Raw genomic sequence first — 7,025 nt, 5'->3', positions numbered from 1 at the left:
AAGTCTTATTCAGTGTTTCTGGAGTATTTGAGTGCACATAGTTCAGTCTCTTACAGTTCGACTTCCATGTTTTATATCAACTCCCTCCTTTTTGCTTGTGCATTTTCTTATGCATTATGTTGCAGATATCAGTCTGTAATCTGTCTAATTCTCTTCTTCTGCAGTGTGTCTTTCTTATCCATGTACTTCCTTATCCATCTGTACTATTATTTTGTCTTTGAATGCACATTAATAGTGCTTCTTAACATATGCCACTGCTGCTTTTTCTATTCCATTCCTTCCTTTACCCTGATCCATGTCCAGTTTCTCTCAGCATTTAATCAGTTGAAATTCACTCCTGTTATTTTTTCCCTTTAGAGCTGACTTAGTCATAATAACAAGGCTTACAGGGAAAGATCCAAGTCTTGTTCAAAGATCTGATCCAAGGCTCATTACCATGGTCACTATTTTTTTTATAATCTTCCAGTTATATTTCCCTTCTTTTCCTCTGACTCTGTCAGATCCAGCAACATCTCAGAAGAGGAATGGTTTCCTCTGAGACCCATGTGTAGTCCAAACCACACATTATGCTGGCAACCCAAAGTATGTCCAACTGATATCTAATCTGGCACTTCCTTGTCCTTTTCTCAAGTACCACTTTTCCATGTAAGGCTTTTGATAAGGCAGCCTGTTAAATGTGCTAACTTGTGACTCCATTCAAGACTTTAGCTGGGAGAACCATTTCTATGTTGGTAAGGTGAGATAGTTATAATCCATCAAGTGTTATCTTCCAAGGGCACTAGTCTGCCAGCCCTCACTGCTGAACTCCCTTGTTAACGTATTTATTCTTTCTAGCCATACCTATTTGTCCTTTCTTAGGACAAGAAGGATCTTGATAAGTTTCTAAGAATTGTACACCTTAAGGCTTGCTGAGATAGTTTTGGTTTTTTACTCTGGGAAGGGTTAGGAGTAATTGTGGTAAAATGCTTGAGACTCAGCCTGGTTTGTAAGCAAATGGACATGGGTTCCTAGCTAACCCTGAGAATGTGAGCTGTGTGCATTCCCTGCTGTGACTACTACCTTTTGTCTCCTTCTTGACAATTATCCATCAGATTTCTCTGGTGAGGTGTCCAGAAGGTGTCTTCCTAGAAGGTGCTTTTGGGAATGTTACATTTAGCTTTAGTGATCAGGCATTAATTGCAAGCAAGTAACTGAAAATACCGTTTTCAGTAAATTTTTGTTAAATGCTATTTTTGGCTTCATATGAGTAAATTGCAGTCTGTCACATGAGTAATTTCTATCTAATTCCAGGGTCTAATCTAATGGGATCAGATCTTTAAACAAGACTTGGATCTTTCCCTGTGTGTGAGTTACTCATGGATAGAGCTGCACAGGGCTTTAATATCAGGCCTTCTAAACAAATACAGCAAATGATCAGAGAAATTACCACAGCTTTCCTTTACATTGATGCTGAATTCTGATCCTGGGCTTTGAGACATCAATTTAACATACTGATCGGTCACAGAAAGAGCTATTTATCCAGAGATTTCTTAGCCTTTCCAAAACATGGGAATTACCCCTCTCTCCTTACAGGCAGGGAAGTTCAGGAGGAGAAGTGAAACAGCTTGCTGTCAGTCGCAAAAGGGAAAAGGAGTGGAAAAAAAGCTGATCTATGTTCTCTTTGGCTCTACAGACCTGGCTACCACCCCCTCACTCAGATCAACATGAAACATTTCAGTGGTGTATCAGCCTTCTGAAGCTTTGGATAGTTCCTTACAAAATGCCCTTTCATTGGTGGGTGTGTGAATGTGTGTGTGCATGGGCATGGGGCACTCCACAGGCTCATTCCTCCCCATGTGCTCTGGTGCTGCCTTTGCCTGCTGTGCTCTGTTAGGAGTATCCTAGTCCCAAATCCTTACCTCTGTACCAGTAGCTCTGGGAATTCAAAAGTGCCTGATTTGCTCCCTCAGGATAGAGGTTCCCCACAACTCCTTCATTTTTCTTTCCCCCAACACAGACATTTTGGGAAACTACCCTTCTCCTCAGCCGTCCCTCATTTTCTGCAGCAAGCCAAGGGCTTTGAATACGCATGTGTTCCTCCCACACCTTTTCCTTCTGTCCGGAGTGTGAATCATTCAGAGCATGTGGCAGGAAGGACAAAGCTGTGGTGGGGGTATTGTTATGCTGGGGATGCTGCTGTGCCAGGTCTTCGATGAACAGATAATTGCAGGCTAGACTGATGGCTGCTGGATGCCCAGACCTGTTACCAGGGCTTCACATGTCCTGCATTGCCCTTCTCTTTTTCTCCAGGATCAGAAGGGCACAGCCTAAAAACTTATAAAATTTCTGGATTGGGTGGCAATGTTGTTCAAAAGCAATCTGCACTGCATCTGAACAAAGTGATGCCATCAAGCTGATTGCAGAGACTTGAACACTTCAGCAATTCAATTCCAAATGGAGGGCGCAACTGGCTCGGCAATTCAGTCCAAATGGAGAGCACAACTGGCTCACACTGGTGAAATTCCACACAAAGTCCCGACATTCCTACAGTCCTCTTGGGCTCTGCTGGGCTCCAGCTGCAGTCAATAATTGATACAAAGTCTGGGGCTGGGAGCAGAGTACATAGGAACGTGGGTCCTTGTGAAATTCAGAGTTTTGAACCTTTTGAACCTGTGAGTGCTGTAAAGGCAGTCTGAGCATCCAGAATGCCTTACCCAGTTAACCAGTCTGTGTGCAAGCTGAGACAGTTTCACAGTTAGACTTGTCCAATTTCACTACTTTGTGCTGAAATAAAATGAATTTCTGAAGTACCAGTTTCACATTCACTGCATCTTTGCCACTCCAAATGAGTGCTGTGATACATCCCGTAGGCATACTCTTAAGAGGGGAAAAAAAGCATACCTAAACCATACTTAGAATTTGGTTATAGTTTATTTTTTTCACCTTCTCAATTATTGAAACACTGAGCCTAACTTTGACCACCAGAAATGCAATTTTGCATCAGGGTTAAACATGTATATTATATTCACATATAGTCTGTATTGTCTGTACTGTGCTGGGAGAACCCAGAACTGCTGTTTCAAACTGGTTTTACATTGGTGATTTGAGAATAATGATTCTGCAGTATCATTCTACAAAGAAAATCAATGTCTTGAAACATGAAAATTTCAGTGACATTGTAAAGTCTATTTTCCTTGCTCATGATTCATGTTACATCACACTGGTTTGTTCTAAACATGTCACTGTTGTTCTAAACAGGATGTCATTGTCAGCAAATTCCTTGTGTATGTATGCTCATACACATGTGTTCACGTGTTCACTATTATTTCACATGTGTGTGTCCCTCTTTTTGAAAACACTAGCAGAGAACTAGGTGATATTGATAATATCCCTGCTTTAGGAATATTCTCAAATTCTCTGAACGGGTTCAAGCTTTTATTGGCAATTTGTACTGTGTAAAGAAAAAGTTCATCCACCCACATCCTAATTACTTGGTTGTTAGGAGTATTTTTAGCACCATGATTTGCTAATTGGTTCCAAATACAATAGTTTAGAAAGAGACACTGTGGCCCAGCAAACAGTGAAACGAGTACAAGGAGGGGATGAGGCAACACACAGCATCAGATGTCAGGATGGAGCGGCATGGAGCTCCCACCTCCCTCGTTGTTGCAGGTGGGTGGAAGGAGAAAGAATGTGAAATAGTGGATCTGTGGTCCTTCCCACTTGCCCACACGGCAAGACAGCTGCTCAGGCAAGTCAGCAGGTGAGTGCTGTAATCACCACAGACCCAGCAGCATCACTCCCTGAAGCAGAGCCTTGAATAAATACAATGACCCTTACTCATGGTCGATTAGTATCTCACAGTCTAGTCTGGGAACAGACTTGCTGCTCAGCACAGCCCAGACTGTATTGTTCTTTTTATGGAGCACCTTTCCTTCTGGAGATGCCTTACTGGGGAGAAGATGGCTGGGAAGAAAGACTTGACAGTAATTTCCAAAGAGATTACTTTCACGGTTATCTCCAAAAACCTGCAAAGATCAAATCGTGTTTTAACCAAGTTGTTGTATCAACCTAGCTGACTTCAATTTCCCTCGTATTTCTGAGGAACATGATTTCCATTGGTTTGGGTTTCTAAAAGGGTAAAAGCAGAAACAGTCTACAGAGTATCTACATCTGTGGTGCACTAGCTGAATGTGGGAACTTTCTAGAGGATGGATGCAACCCATCTCACCTGTGCTTGCTGTTCTCAGGTGGGAATTCTATCCCAGAAGCTCTGTGCAAACACATGAAATTCAGAAAGCACAGCTGGCTGGAACCAGGAAGCAAAATAGTGCAGCTGAGTCTCATTCCCAGATGGATCCAAATGCAATAGGAAAACAAACAATTCCAAAGGAGAAAAGTAAATTAAAAGATCTGTTTTACTTAGATTTAAGAAAGGGGTTAACAAGCAAATCTTACAAAAGAGTATTATAGCACAGAGTAAGCAATTTTTATCTTGATGCTGTTCCTTTAAACTGGCCTGAACTTTGTTGGGAAAAGGTCTCAAACCATTGAGCAATGTCTGGTTTGGGCAATCGTGTTGCTATGCTTCATCGGATAAGCACAGCAGTAATTCAGAAAATGAAGGCATGCCGCATCTGTCATATCATTTAAAATTTACTTCAGTTTTGCAGGTATTTGAAGATTGCAAAATGACCCACATTTTCCTGCTATATTCTGCCAACACTGGAATCTGGTCTGAACCGAATGGATTTCTTTATCTTTAGCTTTCCAGAGTGAGAGGCTTAGTCTTTCCCCCCCGACCCTGCCTGACAATATATTCCAGTCAATGGCACTATTGAAATTCTGACAGCAATTTATATACAGTAACTGGCTGCCTTCAGATGAGATGCTAAACAATTTCTATGCACCAGGCTGCATTTTTCTCATGAAATGCAGCATTCTATTATCTTCCCAAACCAGCACTTTTATAAGCACTATTTTTTTTAGAAGTATTATTCATGCATAGGCACTATTGACAGTTTTGCATGGAAGACATTGAAAAAAAATTACAATAAACAAGCTCAGAGAAATGTCCTGAGATAGGACTGCCCATGAGTATATTACTTACAAAATAGTCTCCCTGGCTTGGTAAAGGCTGTAAATATAGCTCCCATCCTGGAAAGACAGTTATGCACAGACTCCTCTTTGTACGTGCTTGCAGTCCAGTGGAAGACACTGGGGCTTGTCGCATGATTAAATGTGTCTTAACAGTTTGCAAGATTGACATTTTCCCTGCCAATCAGAGCAACCCTACAATGAGCACCTCTCAGCTGTGCAACAGGATTTTAAGGATTTTGAAGTATTTCAGGACTGCAGGCTTCTTCCATGTTAACGATCTAAAGATATATGCCTAGATATAAAAAAGTTTTATTTTCTTATGGTTTTTACTCTGTATGAATACCCCCTAGTTATGACTAGCATGTGTATCTGTCACGCTGAGGGGTCAGAGCCAGCCTCCCAGATCTGAACATTACTGTATTTGGGAACATGGGGATTATTTCATTATTCTCATTGTCAATTGTCTTTATTAAAAATCACAGAGATATCTAAAATTATATTATTCCTGCTTTCATGAAAAACAGGTTCATAGGTGGACATTATCACTTTGTAATATTACATGAAATGAGGTTCAGTGAGCTGGGAGTCTGTCTCTTCTCCCAGGTAACAAGCAGCAGGACAAGTGGAAATGCCCTCAAGTAGTGCCAGGGGAGGTTTAGATTGCATCTTAGGAAAAAGATATTCTCTGAAAGAGTGGTTGGGCATTGGAATAGGCTGTCCAGGGAAGTGGTCACTACTCCTGGAAGTGTTCAAAAGGTACATGGATGTGGCATTTGGGGATGTGATTTGGTGGTGAACACGGTTGGTGCTGGGTTAATGGTTGGACTCGATGATCTCAGAGATCTTTTCCAGTCTTAGTGAATCTATGAATCTGGTTCCAGGTACCACCATCCATAATAAGGTCAATATGAACTTTGCATCCAAATATTCTTTGCAGCTTGGTTCTGCATTTTCGTTCCAGATGTGAAATCCCTGTCTGTCCTCTGATACCTCATAGCTCCCTCGTCTCCTCACCATTATGAAACAACATGAAAAAACAAGTAACTCCCCCTCAAAACAAACAAACAAACAAAAAGAAAAGAAAATAAAAGAAAAAACCTCCACCCAAAGCAAACTAGGAATTAAAAGAAAACCCCAAGTAGGCATTGGAAATGCTGCAACTTTGTGTGCCTGGTTAGTCCATCATGGAAAGGAAACTGGTAGGAATAATGGTTATCAGCACAGACCTTTCAATCTAAGTGAGTTTGGAGCATGGAGAAGAGCACTTCCAACCCACCTATCCTTCCCAGGGAAGCTGTGGATGCCTCATCCCTGGAAGTGTCCGAGGCCAGGTTGGATGGGGCTCTAAGCAACCTGGGTTAGTGGAAGGTGCCCTCCATGGGTAGGGAGTTGAAACTTGATGGCCTTTTAAGGTCCCTTCCTACCCAAGCTATTCCATGATTCTATCCCGGCTCATTTCGCCTCAACAAGTGGAGGCAGTGCCACCCTCTCCCGCCAGGACCCAGCGAGGAGCTGCTGTGACGCGGAGTGTGTTTTGTGAGGGGAAGCGGTGTCACTCCTGCCCGTACACTACGGACGGGCGCCCCGAGAGGGCCGGCGGGCAGAGAGCAGGCGGCCCCCGCCACCCCGGTCCCTGAGGGCGCGCCGGCCCTTCCCGGCCCTTCCCGCCCTGGAAGCCCCTCCCCCCGCTGGAATGCGCCGGGAGGGGAGTGGAATGACGCGGGCGCCGCGGGGTCACGTGGCGCGAATGGAATGCCAACAATGTAGCGAATGTCCCGTCTGCGCCCCGCACTCGGCGCCCGGGACGGCCAAGGGGGAAGATGGAGAGCGGCCCGCGCCGCCGCGGCCGCCGCCGCTGCTGAGCCGCGCCGTGCCGACCCGCGGAGGGCGAGCGGCGGCGCCGGGCACCCCGGGGAGGTGAGCGGAGCGGGTGCGGGCGGCGCGGG

The 7,025-nt window shown here is 44.0% G+C and overlaps 1 protein-coding gene across 1 annotated transcript in view; it reads left to right on the top strand.

Annotated features, from left to right (window-relative positions):
- The first annotated feature begins 6,706 nt into the window (after nt 1-6,706).
- Nucleotides 6,707-7,025, top strand: part of LATS2 (large tumor suppressor kinase 2) — a 49,244-nt gene continuing 48,925 nt past the window's right edge. The window contains exon 1 of the mRNA XM_005482528.4: nt 6,707-6,996. The gene's annotated coding sequence lies outside the window, so the exon portion shown is untranslated. The remainder of the gene's footprint in view (nt 6,997-7,025) is intronic.

The sequence above is a fragment of the Zonotrichia albicollis genome, chromosome 2 (assembly GCF_047830755.1).
Source record: "Zonotrichia albicollis isolate bZonAlb1 chromosome 2, bZonAlb1.hap1, whole genome shotgun sequence".
In the NCBI taxonomy this organism is placed as follows: domain Eukaryota; kingdom Metazoa; phylum Chordata; class Aves; order Passeriformes; family Passerellidae; genus Zonotrichia; species Zonotrichia albicollis.
The sequence above is the reverse complement of the archived record's forward strand: the minus strand, read 5'-3'. Positions and strand labels throughout refer to the sequence as shown.